This window comes from Eretmochelys imbricata, chromosome 12 (genome assembly GCF_965152235.1).
Source record: "Eretmochelys imbricata isolate rEreImb1 chromosome 12, rEreImb1.hap1, whole genome shotgun sequence".
Classification (NCBI taxonomy): Eukaryota; Metazoa; Chordata; order Testudines; family Cheloniidae; genus Eretmochelys; species Eretmochelys imbricata.
Window position 1 is genome coordinate 8,161,608 of NC_135583.1, and position 19,729 is coordinate 8,181,336.

The 19,729-nt window shown below is 48.4% G+C and overlaps 1 protein-coding gene across 3 annotated transcripts in view; it reads right to left on the minus strand.

Moving 5' to 3' along the window:
* The window catches only part of CPNE2 (copine 2), a 159,384-nt gene extending 145,207 nt beyond the window's left edge, over positions 1-14,177 (minus strand). Inside the window, exon 1 of one of the 3 annotated variants that reach the window (XM_077831263.1) lies at positions 14,160-14,177. The gene's annotated coding sequence lies outside the window, so the exon portion shown is untranslated. Of the gene's footprint in view, positions 1-13,646; positions 14,024-14,159 lie in introns of those variants that run through there. The other 2 variants (XM_077831265.1, XM_077831264.1) reach the window with 2 other exon arrangements.
* Between the last annotated feature and the right edge of the window lie 5,552 nt (positions 14,178-19,729).

Sequence of the window (19,729 nt, forward strand, 5' to 3'; positions counted from 1 at the left end):
GGGTTCTGCCACCCAGGGCTCACTCTGCTCAGCAGGACAATGAAAGGGTCCTGACCTGTTATTGTCTATGGGGCATAACGTGGCAAAAAGTAAAGGCACGCAGCTGGTGGGCATATGGGGCTCGTATGCGAGAGGGGCTGACAAAATGGAATATCCGTGAAAAATGGGGGAGGGGGAACACTGACAATCACATGCATGACACGCACGTGCTCACCACCCATTTGCTGAGCAGCTCCTCCGCTTTCAAATGGATACAGCAGAGGCCTCAGAGACAAGACTTCTGGATTCAGTTCCCATCTCTGCCTTGTTTGCTGTACAACTTTCAGCAAGTCTCCTGGGGCCTGATCCAACTCCCATGAAGTCGGTGGAACCATCTGTCTGTGCCTCATCCTTAGCCAGCACAATCGTGTTTATTCTGTCAGGCACCAGATCCTTGAATGAAGGATCTAGTGCTACGGGAGTGTGAAGTAAAATATATTATTTACTATTAGTCATGCTAACGGAGCTCCTATGACACATAGAATTGTTGCTAGTACAATAAACACTGCTGAGCGCTTATAAAGTGCTTTTTAATGATCCCAGTGCTTTACAAGCACAAATAAATTAAACCTCACACCCCCACTTCATGCACCTGGGGCAGGGAAGTGTTATTACTATTGTACTCAGAGATGGGTCTGAGCCAAACACACCCCGCTTTTGGCAGTGGAGTGACTGGATTGGAATTTCACAGCTGGCCCTGCTCTCTCCTCCAAATGGGCCAAACCAAAACCCTGGATCTAAAGACCCAGAACTTTAAGGAGTGTGAAACCCAGATCTTGCTGCTCTGACTCACTTCTAATTTTACAGATGAGAAAGCGGAAACAAACAGATGAAGAGACTTGTCCTAGCGCCCCACGGTGAGGCAATGGCCAAGGTAGAATTTGAACTCAGGAGCCTGGCACTCTGACCACTAGACCACACTTCATCGGTCCACAGAGGAAGGACGGTCCTGGAGTTTATGGCACTGGCCTGAGACTCCAGGAGACCACGGTTCAATGAGAATATTAAACAACCATTATTTTCAAAATATAATATAGTCATTTCATTTCCCTGTGCTGTTTGTGTCCTTCCAGCTCTTCCTTCATCCTGGAGAATGAAACCACACAAGTCAGCACCAGTTTATTGAGTATGTTCCTGTACTCACCTCAGTTTCATATTGGTGTAACTTCATAGACTCTGATGAAGTTACTCCTGATTTACACCAGTATGAGTCAGAGAAGAAAGATGGTCCAGTGGTTACAGTCCCAGCCTGGGACTCAGCAGGCCAGAATTCAATCCCTGGCTCTGCCACAGACTTCCTGTGTGACCCTGGGCAAGTCTCTTACCCTCTCTGCCTCAGTTCCCCACATCTAAAGCAGGGACTTCCTCCCGCACAGTAATGTCATGAGGTGCTCACACACTTCGATGACCCCGTTATGGATGCGTAATCAAGGCAGGTTGTTTGATGAAAAAAATCACCTTGGAGGGGCGGGGGAGAAAAGAAAAGACGAGAGCATCTGCAGGCATGAAGAAAGCAACAGGCAAGAGACCCAGACACGAGAACCAAGTACAAACAGCACCTCTGAATTCCACTGCACTTGGTTTCTGCTCATCTCCGCTAACGGCCAAGCCAGCCAGCCGTTTCTCTGAAGAAACCAGGGCTGTTGGTTTCCCTACACCAGCTGCATGGTTGAAAAAAAGAAAAGAGTTATGTTATGAGGTTGAACACACCCACAAGCAGCCTTTCAGGTACAACAGTAAAATGGTCAAACAATGTTTATGGCTTATTGAGGAAATGCACGAGCACAAGGATTACCCCAGTAACTGTGTACAACAGAAACCTCTCAGAGATAGCACTGCACAATGGAAACTGTTTGACCCATGTCACAGCAAAAGAGCTTTCCAGCAAGTGGGAAGAAGATATAAAAGGGGGACAACAACTTCATGATGGGACCTCACTCTCCCTACAACAATACACCTGGAAACACCTGAGGGGCAAGGACTGAACTGTGGGAAGTGATGGTCCCAGGCTAGAAGGATTCTTAGCCTGATTATTAAAACCTGGGAAAGCCAAGGAAACTTGTGCCTTAAGAATCTGCCAGCCTGTTTATCACTCAGGGTGAGAATTTGCTAATTCATATTCTACTTATCTAGTGTGTTGAGTTCAGTTTGCGGTTTTGTTTACTTACTAAGGTAATTTGCTTTGATCTGTTTGCTATCACGTATAATCACTTAAAAATCTATCTTTCATAGTTAATAAACTTGATTTTGTTTTGTCTATAACCAGTGTATGGAAATTATAACTTGGGGTAGAAAGCTGTTGCATATCTTTCTGCACACTGAGGGAGGGGGCAAATTTTATGAGCTTACACTGTACAGTTCTCTGTGCAGTGGAAGACGGTATAATTTTGGGTTTACCCTCTAGAGGAGGATGTGCACTTGAGTACTGGGCAATTCCTTGGCTGAGCCTTCCCATGCAGAGCTGATCTCAGCATCTGTGTGTAAAGCTGCAGCGGGGTGTGTCCCTACCTGTATTTGTGCTGGTAAAGTGCAGTCTGAAGCCTGAGGGAGGGTTGGGCTGGCTTGCCTCAGCAGTACAGTGTATAGGGGTCCCAGGCTGGTGGACTCAGTGGTAACCCAGTTCCAAATGGCACCCTGGGGGGAACCCATCCCAGAGACATCTTATATTTTTGCTAGAGGGAGACAGCATGCTGTCCTATTGCCCTTGTGTCTTTTACTAAATTCTCTGTCTTCTCTTCTTAATATGCAGTTGCTGATGAGGATTGCTTGCTTTCTTAGGATGGCTGAAGAACCCTCTTCATAGCTGCTTGCTTCATACAGCAAGGATGCCTATCAGATATGTCCCCTATCGCTTTCTGTTCTAGTCCTCCAAAGACAGGGTCTTCCAGAGTTAACTTACTGAGCATCTGATAATGTTTTGATGCTTCTACCTGGGTTCAATGCCTCCTGACTCTCTTTCCCCTCTTGGTCACAAATCTCCAGTCCATCTCTCTGATTTCTTCTCTCTCTGGTTCTTTTTTCACCAAACCTTCGCCTTGTGGCATCTGTTACAGCAGTTTTCAAATCTGGTTGTCCATGAAGTCTTTGTTTTCTCAGATACTGCACAATGTTGAATCTTGTGCTTCCAGCCCACATATCTTCTCTTTCAATATGTACATCATGTACATCACCAGCTTGTACATCATACACCTGAAATCACTTCTGTCTTCTAGCAGAACAGACAACATAGCACACTCAAGGCAGGCCACTGTAATTGTTCTCTCATCATCCACATTCTTTATGTGGTATAGAGCCATATCTAAAACAGGAATCACACTCCCTCTCTAAACTCCCACTGAAACTTGAATGTTTATCACTCCTGTTCACCTGGCAACCAATCTATATACTAAGACTTGCTTGTCTGCTCTACTCCCTTGTTAAGAGGAAGGGATTAACCATTCAGACTTCAAACATTGGTCCTTTTCAAAAACCCAAGGGTCCCAGCCACACAGCCCTCAGTGACACAAACAGACCTGCCTCACCTGACCTGTCCAGTGGCTTACAGCCCAGCCACACAAGCCCCACAGAAAACACCTCAACGCACAAGAGCTGCAGCTTCGCTCTCTGAAACTCCCCTTTGCCACTTCTGTTTACCCTAAACGGTTTGTTTGTTGCAGAAAGGAAGAGGACTGGTGACATAGGCCACAACCTTCTGGGAAGCTTTGGGTGAAGAAGTGGCATATCCCAGCTTCTTCCAAACAGTCCGCAACAGCCCAGATGTGTCACATGGGGCTGTCACGGAGTCACCAGGCCGATGGTCTGGAACTGCTCCGTATGAAGCCAGCCAGGACGCTGGTGGAGCATACCATCGCCAGGGCAAGAAGCTTACACAGCTTCAGCCTTCCTGGGTCTGACCTCAGAGCATTCAGCATCCCTGTTCTCACCATGCGCTTCCTTCAGCGAGTCTGCCCATGCAGGGTTCCTGGGGAAGCCAAAGGGCCCTGCACCCCAACTCCACAGTGACTCTCAACCAGCATTGTAAAACGGAAGGTTTATTAGTCGACAGGTACACAGGATAGAACAGAATTTGTTAACACAGAAATCAGTGACTTTCAGCCAAGTCCATCTTGGCAGAATCCTAGGCTGGACCCCCTGAACTCCCCACTCCAGTCTCCCACAGCAGACTGCTCTGGACCCCGCTGCCTGGCCTCCAACACACACCGTTGCTTCTCCTCAGGTCTTTGTCTCGCTTCCCAGGCAAAGTGTCACCTGGCCGCATCCCCCTCCTGGTTCTCAGGTTACAAAGGGCATCGGCCATCACCTACATGCAGGCAGCTGGGCAGCCTCACCTGCCCTGAAGGCCTCAGCAAAAGCCACACACCCAAGTCCCACCAACTAGGCATTGGTGCCGTACACGGGGAAACAGAGGTAGTCACAGTATTAGTTTAGGACAGTAAGACTCAGATGCAACATAACAGGGTGAAATGCCTCACTTCGTCATGGGGGTGACCCGAGAAGTATTTTGTCACATACAGCCAGTCAAAACCTGGTTCCTTATTCAAGTGAAATGTACACAGAGGGGGGAGAAGGGAGCATGACATGAGGACACATGTTGTGCAGTGCTGGATTTAGGGTTAGTGGGGCCCTGTGCACATCTTCATTTTCAGCCCCCCCGGGGATTGAGCCAAGAAAAAGAACACTCTCTCTTATCTCCCCCCCCCCCCCCATTCTTTTTTTCTTCCTCCTATATTATAAGTAATGGGAAGTAAATGAAAATAAAGCGAGATAATTTGACGGAGGCAGTGGGTTGGGGTGTGGGAGGAGGGGTGCAGGCTCTGGGAGGAAGTTTAGGTGTGGGAGGAGGGGTGAGGGCTGCAGGCTCTGGAAGGAAGTTTGGCTGCGGGCTCTGGGCTGGGGCAGGGGGTTGGGGTGCAGGAGGGGGAGCGGGCTCTGGGAGGAAGTTTGCGTGTGGGCTCTGGGCTGGGGTGTGGGAGGAGGGGTGAGGGGTGCAGGCTCTGGAAGGAAGTTTGGGTGCAGGCTCTGGGCTGGGGCAGGGGGTTGGGGTGCAGGAGGGGGAGCGGGCTCTGGGAGGAAGTCTGGTCTGGGGCAGGGGTATAGGAGGGGGTGAGGTCTGCGCTTGAGATTGCATAGAGCAGGTGAAAAGCACATCTGAACCGTTGCACAGATCAACCCACTGTAAAAGCTGGACACCAGGACCCAGAGAAAAATTATCCCTTTTGCTCGGAAGGACCCCAAAGTGCATTGTAGACTGTGTGTCCAGGTACCAGTCTGCCCTGCACTGTGGTGCAGCCCCTTCTGGAGTGGAACATGGCTGTTTAGCAACACAACCCACGTTGCCAATGACTGATTTTTTAAACGCAAGTCTCATGGCAGTTGATGTTTTTCTTAAAGACCCACCTCCTGGAATCCTGTGAAAAATCTCAATTCACATTTTAAAAAACAGGTACATTTCTAATCCTTGTAGTTCTGGAAAAGAGCTTGAAAACATAATCCCCTTAAAGGCTCAGTGACCAGCAGGCAAATAAAAAGAACCCAACACTGATTATATTTAAAAATTCTATGCTTTTTTAGCCAATCTCATGTTTTATTTTGGTGCCGGACTGCTAATTTCGGAGTACTTGGGGCTGGCGATGCTGCACTAAACAGCGTAGCGTAAGTGGTGAAGCAGAAGAACGTATCCAGTGGAAACGACAGTGGGTCAAGGTAAAGCTCCCCCCAGAGTTGCGAGTAGCCAGGAGAGTACGAACATCCCAATTCCTAACCTTGGGGAGAAAATAAGTGACGGCGGGAGGAGGAATGTCTCTGATGGGCACAAATTGTCGGAGCCTCAGGTTGATGTCTCATGCAAGTGATGGCACCTCAAGCTGCCCAGTGCCCCAGACCTTTCGGAGGCACTGGATCAGCACAGGCTCAAAGGAAAGCTAAAAGAGCCAGTCAGGAGTTTTCTGATAAAGTAATTTTTCACTGGACAAATTGGGATTTTCTAACAGAAGTGTTTTGCGGAAACGTTTGGGTTTTGACAAACTTCTGCTAAAACGCTTTCCTGCCAGCTGGTAGGTGCTAGAGAGACCGGTTCGTGGACCTGGGGCAACCCTGCCGTCAACCCGTCTCAGAGTTAGGCTTCCTGTCGTGGCACTGGGAGTCTGGAAGCGCCAGAAGCCGCTCAGGGCTTCTAGGGTCCCCACTCTGTGGTGGGGGATGCCCTGGGAAGCCCCTGCAGTCAGGGGAGCCCAGGGACTTGGGGCAGCCGGCTGTTCTGGGTTGGGAAAACGGAATGGAAACATGTTGATTCTTCCCTTTGGGAATTTTTTCAGGATTTCCTTTCGAAATGTGGGTTGTCACTCCCATTCAGAACAAAAACTCTTTCAGAATGTCAGGGTCTCACACAGGTTTACGATTCCAAAGTTTCAACCAGGTCTAGCTCCTACAGGGTCACGGTCATCCTCCTCCTTACACACGGTAACGAGCAAGTCTAAGCATCGGGTTTCTTTGCATATTCATTCCATAAACAAGCCTGTCAAATGGAAGTGGGTTCTCAATTAGAACGGGGCAGAAATTCAGTGTGTAGGGAGAGATACCTTGGGCCAAATTAGTCTGTGGTGTCACACCACTGACTGATGAGCTTACACCAGGGTTTAATTTGGGTCCCGGAGGCAATGTAGAAAACTGGAGGCAAAGCAAATCTCAGAGACGGAGGGTGATTTGGGCAGCTAACGACCATTTTCAAAAAGGCTTAAGTGGTTTAGGAGCCCAAACGACTAAGATGCTTTTGAAAGTGGAATTTGGGCTCCATTCACTTAGGTGCTTTTGAAAATTTTACCCTGCGCCTGTGATGAAACCTATATCACCAGCCACAGCAGAGCTGAATGGCCAGCAAGGAAACAGCATGGCCAATTGAAAGTATTCAAAAATCATGAGTCATGCCCCCTCCCTCCTCAATGAAAATGAATGAATGAACAAACAGATTTCAGAGTAGCAGCCGTGTTAGTTTGTATTTGCAAAAAGAAAAGGAGGACTTGTGGCACCTTAGAGACTAACCAATTTATCTGAGCATAAGCTTTCGTGAGCTACTGCTCACTTCATCGGATGCATACTGTGGAAAATACAGAAGATGTTCTTATACATACAAAACCATGAAAAAATGGGTGTTTACCACTACGAAAGGTTTTCTCTCCCCCCACCCCTCTCCTGCTGGTAATAGCTTATCTAAAGTGATCACTCTCCTTATAATGTGTATAAACAGAGATTTGCTTAAAACAATAGTAGGTTCTTTCTATTTCCTTTCTGTTTTGTGAGCCTTTCGGGGGCATATTTTCAAGCTTTTCTTTGCCACCCAAGGCAAAGGCTAGAAACGTACTTGCAGCCGATGAAGTGAGCTTATGCTCAAATAAATTTTTTAGTCCCTAAGGTGTCACAAGTCCTCCTGTTCTTTTTTCTTTTCAATGAAAGCCGAGATCCTCAAGGAATCGCACACAAACTGCGACAACTGGCAACACTGGTCTCAAGAGAACAACAGACTGAAGGCTTCATTCCGCTCTCCCGGAGACTGGTATCCCACTCATGGAACTCCACGGACTTCACCGGAATAACTCCTGATTCACACCGCAAGCGAGAGCCAAATTAGGCCCTGAATCCAGTCAGTTCAAACCAGAAGTTAGCACTTCAAGTCAGGGGCAGGGGCTTGATCCTGCTTCCACGGACATCTATGGAAGTTCTGCCACAGAGTTTAACCAGAGCAGGATCCGGCCCTAGGTTATTACTGGCTCGGAGACTAATATCATCACTCTCGGTGCACTTAAAAGCAACAAAAATGCCAGGTTCAAAGCCCCATGGACAATGCTATCACAGCAAACAGGGAGAACTGTTAATCCACCCTGGCTGCTCCTGCACTGGTCAGTTCACAATACCATGCAATCAGATAGCTCGAGGGCGACACAACCTGTCCACCATGACCTGGGAAGAGAAAAGAGACGCAGAAGAAGGCAGGAGGAAAAGCCACATCCGAAGGCCTTTAAAATTACAAGCTGCGTCTCCAAGCCAACACATGTAATTTAACATCACTGGAGATTCAGCTGTCTTGTTTTCCTTTCACCAGGCAGGAGGGATCAGATAAGAAGCTTGTTCTCCAGTACAATGCAGACCACACTGCAACAAAGCCATTCAGACTGTAGGTCGCAATTTCCTTGTCAAACCAATGTTTTTAGACACACTCTGCTCCAAAAAAGGTCATTTTAATGCATTCTAAAAAACCCATACCTAGCAGGGGTAGTATTAGGGAATGCTGAGCCGGTACAGACCCTTTAACAGCTGCAGGGTTAGGATCCAATCCTGAGAGGCAATGATAGGCAGGTAATAATTTAAGCAAAAGGCTCCCACAAAATTGTCCCCTGGCCTGGGATAAATCCCAGGTATAATTTGACCGGGGTGTGTGTTTGCAGAGAGGAAGGTCTGGAAACGAGGCTTCAATTCGTTTCCCCATATATTAAAAAAGCTCAGGGCCAGACTGACAACCTCAGGGTTTGTTTTGACCCAGAAAAGTGGCCAAGTTTAGCTCAGGTTTAGCGAATGCGAACTAGCTAAACCAACTTAAACTTGATGCTTTTCTCAGCGTAGATGCTTTAGCTGGATTTCAGCCAACGAGAGCATGGGGTGGGGTGAGTTAAATCGTCATGTGGAAAGCCTCAATTTAAATAATCAATTTTAATCCACTTTTCCATTTGTACTGGAGTTATTTTCTAAAGAAAGATGTGTTCCCATTAGCTGATATAACCATTAAAACATTTACAGTGAAATAGAGCCTTTACATGAGATTTGGTACATCTTGCTATCTAGGAGGGTACACTATAACTATATACATGTCTTTAAGCAATTATATAGCTTGATATTTTTGTATTCTTATTGTACATTTTTAGTATGTCAGGAAATGGTGAATGATACATTGCTCATTTACTAGATAACCTTTTGCTCATTATTTGTATCAAGCTGTATTAAGATGGCAACTGGAATGTAATGAAACACAAAACAGCACATACAATTTATTTTTTAAACAACTTTCAGGTGTTTTCGATACACAAACTTCTCCTATCAAAAGATGCTTCACCATTTACTAAACAGAGGGATTAACTGTAGTCCATGAATTAAACTCATTATATCAGGGTCAGCCTGGGAAAACTGTCACACACACCTAAATGAAAGTGACTGGAGCTTAAGTTCCTACTCGCCTAGATCTCTTGAAAATGAGACAGTCTTCTACTGTGTCATGTTTATAAAGCTCAATCTCCAAAGTTAGATGTTTCCCCCCCGATTCCTGAAGAGCAGCCTTTGACTCAAAGTTTGTGATAGAGGCTCAGAGATTTACTTATTTATTTTTTACTTAATTTTTTTAAAACATTAGAAGACGTTTAGGCCTTAACATTTTGGAGTAAATTCAGATTTTAAACAGGTTTGTTTTAAAATGAGAAACTTCTTATAATTTAAATAACAAAAAAATCCAATTTTGTATTTTTCCAAAAAAGTGTCATAGAATCATAGAAGATTAGAGTTGGACGAGACCTCAGGAGGTCACCTAGTCCAACTCCCTGCCCAAAGCAGGACCAACCCCCAACTAAATCATCCAATTAAGTCATCCATTTGTATCCACTCTGTTTTGTCCTCAGCAACCTTGGGTGCTCAGCTCTTTTGAAATCCAACCCACTTGTTGGGCTGCATAAATATGGATTTACGAGTCTAACTTTAAACATCCACTTTTGAAAATCTTGGCCTAAGGTAGCCTCACCCTGTGCAGAGACACTTGTGTGCTGACGGTGCACTGACAATTATGCATGCACGAGCGTGACAATATCTTCAGCTCCGTAATTGATGCTACTCTGGGTTAGGAAGCGTGCAGCTTCAAAGAAACAGTTTGTTGGGTGCATCAGCCTTCAGAATAGAGGCCTCACTTTGAAACCTGATGTGTCAGAATAGTAACCAAAGAACAGATAGGAGACCTAGCCACCTGGCCTCTTTGCGTGTGCCGAGGACTCCTCACTGCCACATGAGATCCGCAGTAGACTCCTAGCACGATGGAGCGCTGAGAAGAGAATATATTCATCCCTAAGGGGAAGGAGCGTCTGACTTCACCTTTGCAGAGACCCAAAGGCACTCCCAAGGAAGGTCACTATAACCATGGGGTCCATCTAGCCTCGTATGGTACGTACACGGTTTAAGGCATCTCAGTTTCCTGAATCCATACACTCCATGGAATAGTTTTACAAATTCTATGTCAGGGTTCAGCAAAGGGTCACCTCACTGTAAATAGTTTAGACGCCAGCTGTATGGCTGTTTTAATGGCATTATACAATCCAATATGAAGAAAGAAAGATAGATATATAAACCTAAGCCCAATAGCCCTCTCCTAGAACATGGCACCCAGACAGTGAAAGTAACTAGGAATTAAAGGCCTGATTCTATCTTAGGTGCTCACGTGGCTGTATTACCATCAGATGTGTATTTATCCACACAATACCCCTGCAAGGTAGGGCCATGCTAGTATCCCCACTGGGCAGGCGGAGAACCTGAGGCACAGAGAGACTAAGTGAGCTGCCCACGGTCCCACAGGCAGTCTGTTTCAGAGCAAGAAACGGGTCTTCAGTCTCCCATGTGGCAGATTAGCACCCGAACCACTGGATTATCCTCCCACTTCTCTCACCCACACTGATGTAAATCAGGAGCAGCTTCATGGAAGCGTGTGAATTTACAGCAGTGTAAAACTGGTGTAAGCAAAAGCAGGACAATGCCAATGCAGGGACAGACGAATCTAGTTTCATTCTTCAAACTGAATGAAGAGCAAAAATGAAGCAGCTACATTCTATTTTAAAATTTATGTTTTAATTACCCTTGTTGGCACTAACTTAAGCAAATTAACAAGACACTTAACTATGATTTTGGGGCAGACCCTTAGCTTAGTAAATCAGAAGTCAATGTTTCTACCCTACACTGATTCTCACCAGTTAAGGATCTAGCCCTTTATTTTGACAGTGTCCCTTTAAGATGTCAAAGGCTCTTGCTCTAAGCCATCCTTACTTAGATCAGTCTATTCACGGCTGCTATTAATGTGACTCTGTTTGTCGTAGTTCCTTGCCTAAATGCCTTCTGATCCACTAAAGGAGCACAGACAATGTCCTGTGACAGACTGAACATTGCCACTGTGGTCAAGGAATACATGATTTGATGTTTCTTGTAACTTTTCCCCTGACTTTCAACATTCTGGGCCTTGCACTGTCAGCAGCCAACAAACTTCATTAACAACCCTGAGAACTGCAACGTTGACTCCCCGGCTACAAGGGAAGCTAACAGAGAGCAGGAGCTGAGCAACAGAGCTCTGCAGTAATACCGAGGGTCAGAGTGGTGAACTCTAGGGACGTGTCTACACTAAAGGCCAGACTCTCACCCCAGTTCCTCCAGCATCATTCAGGAGCAACTCCAGTACAGTCAGTGAAATTATGCCTGATTTAGGGCTGGATCCACAGGCCATTGAGATGAATCTTTCCATTGACTTCAATGGGAAAAGGATCAGACCCTTACAGAGGTGTAGCAAAAATCAGAATCTGGCCCTCGGGCCTTCTTTGCCACAAATTTCCCACCACTGCAGTTTCCCTGGTGACAGCAAAGGTGGGTCTGCCGATACATTCATCCGGATTGCTCCATGCAGTCCCTGGACTCCAACAGGGCTACGTGTGTAAGGGTTACTCACATGAGGAAGAGTTACAGGATCAGGATCTTAGTTTGGCAATGGGGGGAGCTAAGGGAAAATATTTTCCTTGTTCAACTCATTCACCAGGTGTTCATGGCATTCAGTGTATCCAAAACCTAGATGGAGCATTGGAGTGTGCGACTTGTTGGTAGCTCAGTTACTTGCCCTACATTCGAATGATGGACTTCCTACACCCAGCCAGCAATCAGAGCTGTCACTAAGAAAGGGAGCCCTTCTCACCACCTCCAATACAAAATAGTGACTCACCCACCAAGGCTCCAGCAGACCCAGCTGCTACAAAGCAAACAGCATTGAGGAGAACAATAGCCAACAGCCAAGGGTACAAAAATGAAGGCACACCACAAACTGCTGGCAAACAAGCACTTTTGCCCTTCCGCCCTGTAGCTCACCAGCTGGCTGCCGTTCACTCTGACTCCCAACCCACAGCAAGTGGGGCAGAGCAAAGAGGGGGGGCCCTGTACACTGAGCTACCAGAAAGATATCCAACACCTCACAGCACCAAGTCCAGGGCCTCCGGACGTTAACCATCAGAATGCAAAGTGGGTCACTGATCTCTTCTCCAACCTAAGTTTTTGGGCATCCGTGAATCCAGGCTCAATCCTAAATGGCCACACTCACAACAGCAGTCCCGTCAACGGCAACAGGGCTGCTATAACCACGTGCTATGGCAGAGCCAAGAGGCTAGAAGCCAGATCGGGGCCTCACTGGGCTTGTTATGAACACACGGTGCCCTGAAGAGTGCTCTATCTTAATAGAGGAGACAGCCAGAGTGGGAGCAAAGTACTAGTCCCGAGTAAGCTGCGTTACAGGCCTGAGGAAGGCAAGCTGGATTTGTGGCACATGGTGAGAGAGAGGAACGGGCTTTATACCCTCAACTCTAAAGAACTCCCTGAAGGTCCCAGAGCTGCTGCGGAGAAAAGGTTCGTGCTCATGTCTGGGTGGTATTTTAAACATTAAGGGTGGACGGGTGTGGGCCCCTACCAACATTAACAGAGCCTTTTCTTTCTCTCCCCTCCAGCAACAGAGCACACATATACACAGGGGCAGCGATGAAGCTACAAGAGAAAGACAATGTTTTCCCTTCCACACAGCAGACAGACCCACAGTCCATGCGCTGTGATGGATTCTCCCTGCAAGGCACTTAAAGACTTGGATTTTGTTTCATATTTGTAGATGGCGTGAGAGCTCAGTCGCTTTAAAAGGGAAAAAAAAAACCCACCGCTCTAACTATCATCTCCACCAGGAGGGATCCCCCCCCCCAGTTACTGCTACACTGGGTCCGACCCCAGGCGCAAGGCACCTGTCATCAGGTGGACTCTGGGAAAGGCAGCACCCAGGGTAATTTTTCAAAAAGGAGGGCTGGAACAACAGGGGCCATGGTCTGCATTTAGCAGTTGACTGGAGCGGGTAGGGGGAGTTTAACTGACCCAGCCGCTGGTAACCCACCGCGGCTGATCGTGTTGCAAGCCGCCTCTGGCAGCCTGCCCTTTCCCAGCAGCGGCCTTTCGGGGTGCAGCTCAAACAAGGCTCTTCCTCCCAGGGGCGGTGCGGGGCCAAGGCGGGAGGCTGTCGGGCAGAGCCAGCCCTTTCAGCCGGGAACGCTCCCTCGGAGGCGAACTGTTTCCTGGACTGAAACTAAGTGCAGAAGTAAGGCCAAGATCCAGCCCCACCCTGTGAACCGCCCAGCGCCGCTGCCGGGAAACTTACCGTGCCACAGCCCGGAGAGGGGCCCCCCAAGCCCGCTGCGGCGCAGTAGCCCCCCAGGGGTGCCCCCGGGGCTTGCCACGATCAGCCTCCCCCCGCCCCTGGAAGCGGCGGCTGGCCCGGCGCAGACCGCGGCTCCCCGGTCACTTACCGCCGTGCCGCTGCCGTCCGGGCGGTGGGGCCCCGGGCTCCTCACTGAGCTGCTGGGGCCGCGGCGGGGAGCTGCTGGGGCATCCCCGGAGAGCCCCGCCGGCTCGGGGTGGGGGGGGGATCAGCGGGCGGGCATCGCCGCCGCCTCCTCCCCGGCCAGGCAGCGGCTCCTCTCGGCGGGGACGGCAGTGCCCCGTTCCCCGGGGGGCGCTCTCGGGGCTCCGCTTGGCCGGCCGCCGCCGCCGCCCGGGCACCGCGGCTCCCCCGGCAGCGAGCGAGCGAGCGAGCGGGGAACCAGCTGCGCCCGGCAGCGGCGCCTCGGCACTGGGGGAGCGAGGGGTGGGATCCGCGCCCAGCCAGGCGACACACGCCGGCCGGCCCCCGGCCCTCCGCCTCCGAGAGAGGCAGCGGGGCGCCCCCTTCCAGCCACTTCCCCTGCACGCTGCACCGGGACTGGCTGGCAGCGTCCCCGGTGTGTCAATCCCTCCTCCCCTTCGGAAGCCCTGAAACGTACCGACACCCGGAGGCGGATTTTCAGAAACTGCTTCTTTAACCCACTCAGAGTCCCCCCCGCTTGGGCTTCCCAGGGTTGCGGGGTCTTTCCAGTCTAGGCTCCCGTCTCGGTCTGGCTCTTGGAGGGCAAGAAATACTTTAAATAGCTTTGTCGAGGGGGCTGGCCCTTCCCAAGTAAATAATTACCCCTCAAAGGACCCGTGCAAGAGACGCGCTCAAATATGCGACGCAAGTGGTATTTTTAAAACCAGCCGGCTCCTAGCGAACGGCTTTGAAGCCCGCTCCGCTGGGGCAGACGGGCGAAGCGGCCCGGGTCCCTAACGAGACCCGGGGGAAAGGTTTCTAAACAAACTACAGGACCAATGGAGGGCCCGATCCTGCCATCGGATCCCCTGCGTGGATCCGATGGCAGGATCGGGGCCTTTCGCGTCTACTGGGTCACACAAAGCGTGTGTTTGACCAGCCTGCGGTTCGTTCGCGAGTTGAAACTAGCCCCCAAAGGTTTCTTCTTTCCCAAATTCTTGGGGAACTGGGAGGATTCCTTTGAAGCTTTGCTATTCGAGCTACATGATTGGTCCCTTGGGTCACGTGGGATTGGTGCCCCTGGGATGATCTAAGCTTTTATAAACCCCTTCAGCCTAAAATGAGTTATTTTGCCTTGAAACAAATTCCATTTTAGGGTCAAACAGATCTCATCTATCAGAGTAGCAACCCTGTTAGTCTGTATCCGCGAAAAGAAAAGGCGGACTTGTGGCCCCTTAGCCAGAATTCACCTTCCATGGAGGTAACCTGCCCCAGGGGATGGTTCACCCCCCTCCCCTTCTGGACTGGTGAAAGCAGGGACAAACACCAGCCTCTCCCCCCAGGCCTTCTCTAAAACCCAAATGTTACTACTGTGTATTTTAAAAAGCCCAACCACAGTGCTTAATTTGTGACAGTGAGGCCTAGTACCTCTCGGCTTGGGCAGTTCATAGCCCCAGCTTGCTGCATCAGTTATGAAAGTAATAAAATTGCTCCTGCCCGGGCATCTCTTTCATTACAAATTAAGCACTGGAAAAAGCCTTCCAAAACAAAACACTCCACTGCACGTGCTTCTTCCCCCAGGCGAACAAACAAAAGGGGACAGATGTCGTCATGGTGCTTACTGCACTACTGAAGGTGACGAGCATGCGATACGTACCTATTAGACAATCAAATTTGGATTTCCTTTTTGCAAAGGTGGTCAGAGCACAATCCTCTTGAGAAACTGCTGAAATCCTAGTGGATAATTTCCCCCACTGTTTACCCATCTATAATAAAGATACTGTCTTTGAAATGTTGCAGTGTACTGACGTGACCTTTCGCAGCATAACTGGAATTCGGCTGGCTAGTCATATGATGATTCCCTGGCAGCTGAAAATCAAGGAAGCAATTTTCTCCGAACAGCAATACAGAGGGTTAATGCTGCCACTGGCCTATATGCAGGGTCCCTTGTTGGGCTCAATGAGTCTTTGGGGCATTGATGGATGGCAGGATCAGGCCCTAAAGAATTTTAAACGCAAAATCTTTAAAAGGTGAAATTTATCCACACTGGCACAAACCTGATTGGGCGAGAAGAACCAAATGAAGGATTGGGGAGTGGTCAGAAACATCCCCTGCCCTGAGAGGGAAGGGCATGGGGCTGAAAAGCAGCTCTTCTGTGATTGCTACTTCAGCTTTTCTTCCTCCCCTACCCAGATTCACAGAGGTTAAGGTCATAAGAGAGATCATTAGAACACCTAGTCTGCCCTCCTGTATATCACAGCCCTGGACATGTCACCAGTTACCCCTCGGTTTAACCCCATCATTTGCGTTTGACTAAAGCATCTTCTAGAAAGGCATCCAGTCTTGATGTTAAAAGGTACCAAGAGATGGGGAATCCACCACTTTCCTGGGTAAGTTGTTCCAAAGATTCGTCATCCTCACGGTTAAAAACTAGTTTGAATTTGTCCAGCTCCAGCTCCCAGCCACTGGTTCTTGTTGTGCCTCTCTCCCCCCGGGCTAAAGACCTCATTAGTACTTTTGCCCTGAGTGGCTACTCAAATTTTGGGGCCCCGAGGATGTTCCAGTTGGAAGCAGTAATGCATGGAGCCTGGTCTTCTCTTTCAGGCAAGCTTGTTTATTTACAAGGAATGTGCAAAGTCCTACTTCTTCAAATGCAGCAGGAACCACAAACAAAAGGAGCAGTTTCTTACCTTACAGCCACAAGCCACTTTCGCCAGCAGACCCAAATGCTGCCCTCTCTAGCTTTTCCCAGGATTACACTGTGCTCAACAGCTACCACTGGTAGCTTTTTGCCTCTGCCTCTCCGTTCTTGGCTGTTCTCACACACACCTACGTTCCCCCCGGGGTCACAATACTCTGTGGACCCCCCCACCCACATGGTGCTAGCTTCTGGGAAGACTGTAACAGGTCTTATTTTAAGTGTAGCCCCTTGACAATCTCTTACAACTATCGGAAATGAAGGGCACATTCACTCATCAGGTTGAACAAGGTTTCAACTCCAACCCATAACATGAGCTGGAATAGCAGCTGCTTCCTCTTTGTTCCACCTCATAGAATCTCAGGGTTGGAAGGGACCTCAGGAGGTCATCTAGTGCCACCCCCTGCTCAAAACAGGACCAATCCCCAACTAAATCATCCCAGCCAGGACTTTGTCAAGCCTGACCTTAAAAATACCTAAGGAAGGAGACTCCACCACCTCCCTAGGTAACTTCCCAGCCATTAGCTCTATATCAAATGTAAGGACCCAATTCTCCAGACCACCCCCAACACTCCCTTCTTTGCCAGCATGTGCACAGTCAACATGGAGCCAGCCTCCCAGGTGGGCCAAAGGCTCTCCTTGTGTAGCTGTTTTGCCCAGCAATGGGGCATCACAGGCCCTTGGCCAGTGGGTTAATTGCACCCTAAATGCATATGTACAGGATGAAGTGTCAGTTTTCTAAAGGGTTCTGGACTCCAGTACATGCTACACCTCTCAAGCACGTCCCTCACTGCGGGGTTTATATGTCAATATAGAAGTCCCCAGATCACTAGAACATCAGCATCGAAGCCATTACAATATACTGGGTAATAAGAATCCTTCCTGCTCACGCAGCTCTTTTGACCAAAAAGCACCTTTCAAACAACACACAGAGCGCATCACTAAAATTCAACCTCCTCTTGGGTGGAAGGCAGCAAATAGCCCAACTACGGTTCCAGGTATTTGGAACCTGCAGCCTCCTCCCATAAGTTAAAAAAACAAACACAGTCTGAACTGTTCCATTGCTAGCAGGGCCATTGTCTCTTTAAATTATTGTCACCACCTGCAAATAGCCACAGATATGCAAACATCCTGCTTGCACTGAAGTCGATGGCAAAACTCCCATCAATTTTAACAGGAGAAAGATGGGATTTTGTGTCTGTGGAGGACAATGAAAGCACCAGCCTTAACTACCCCTGGATTCTTCCATCCATAAGAATGGCCCTACTGGGTCAGACCAATGGTCCATCTAGCCCACTATCCTGTCTTCTGACAGTGGCCAGTGCCAGGTGCTTCAGAGGGAATGAACAGAACAGGTGATCATCAAGTGATCGAGATTTTCCAAGGAAGCACAGCTTCCTTTTAAGCACCTAAAAAAGGGCCCAATTAAACAAACATACTCAGCACCCGGTGTGCACCCTATACACTGTGCTCCTCTGAAAACCCACAGCCCTTGTTGCGGGTGATGAGGGCTTCTGTAAATGTCTTCCCATATGACGACATCTAATACAATCACCACCACGGGTCTCTAGCCAGGAATCAATCATAGGACAATGGATCACTTTGCACACTATACATTAGCATGACGGAGTGAGTCACAGGCCAATCATGCCCACTTTGGAAGGTCAGCCCTTGCCTTTCAGCAAAATAAATTGCCATTTTTCCTTTTTTCTCCTGAGTATTTCAAATGAGGTTAGGAAGGTAGGTCCTTATTTTTCCTCTGCTGTCTACAGTTTTTAAAGGACCATTATTATTCAGAGCACACAGTGTACAGGGCACTTTACATATCTTACTAGAGAGAGACCCCATTCCTGGGGCTGAAGAGCTGGCTGTCAAATGGCAGACAAGATGCATTAAGGGAGAGCCACAAAAGTAAATGGGAACTGGAGGATGCAGTACAAGGTTGCAGCTTGACTTTGATTTTCCTGGCTTTTCTGGGTTTATTAGGCAGATCCTTAACATCACATTGCGTTCGCTCTGCCTAGGGGCAGGTCTACACTTAAAACACCGCCTCGGTGAAGCTGCGCTGATGTAGCTACGCCACTGTAAGGCTTAAGTGAAGACAGGCCTACGCCAACGGGAGAGCTTCCTACGTAGTTAATCCACCTCCCCGAGAGAGAGTAGCTATGTTGGTGGAAGAAGCTCTCCGGTCAACACAGCGCTGTCTACATGGGGCGTTAGGTCGGTATCACTGGATCACTCAGGGGCGCAGGGGTGTGAAAAATCCACACCCCTGAGTGATGCAGTTACACCAGCTCTCCTCCTGGCACAGTGCAGGTCTCCAGTGTGGCCCGTTGCTAGCAGCATCGTCCCAGCTTGCAGGTCCTTCTTGCAAATGTCCCTGAACCTGCGCCCAGAACCTGTCCCTGAACCTGTGCCCAGGTGGGCTCAGTGAACTTGAGCATCCGTAAATTCTCCATACAGGAGATCCTTCGGAAGGCATCCAACCGATGGATAGATTAGCTACATGTTAAAACAATTTCTGCATGATCAGTGCTGTCTTTCAAGGTATAACCAGGTAATTTCCTGGAGGAAATTCTAGGGCTTTTGTTATGCAGGAAATCATACTAAATGATCACAATGACCTTCTGGCCTTAAGGTATATGGAAGCCAGCCCTGGCTGTTAATTTTCTCAGGGCCTAATACTTCACTCAGCTGAGTGCACAAGTGATGCAGAGTACCAGGCACTTATCTGAGGGTAGAATTTGCTCCTAATTAGTGGTTTGTACCATCCAGCAAAGCACTTGAGCATGGGAGTAGTCCCACTGAAGTCAAAGGGACCACATGCTTCAGTGCTTTGCTGGATTAAAGCCAGAACATTTATGCCTAGATTGGTTTATGTTATAGGAACTCACCAGAGATCACCTGAAGAATAGTTGCATTCTCTAACTCACTTCCAGCATCTCCTAGAACCAAAGCTACACAGAGACAATAATTATCCTTAAAAGCAAGATTTAGCAGCCCGTGGAAGCTATTGGGAATATCTGCAAGCGATCATGACCCAGATACGCATGACTATCTAGGGATACCTGGCTTTCTAATATTATGCCTATAACTCACTCAGCTGGACTTAAGGAGCTGGCAGACTTACTATTCTAAATCTCTATTTTCAGTATTTTATGACCAATTATCTCCTTGTGACTGAAACTTGGCTTACAGATTCTCAGCCCTGGAAGGATATTTTTCGATGCAGAGAAGGGGTAATAAAATCGGAACCAAATCTCCTTGGAGGTTTCTGATTTAAATTATTCCTCTTTGTTTGTATACTCCCTTCGCTAGGTGCTTTGTAAAAGATTTTAAAGGGGCACTTT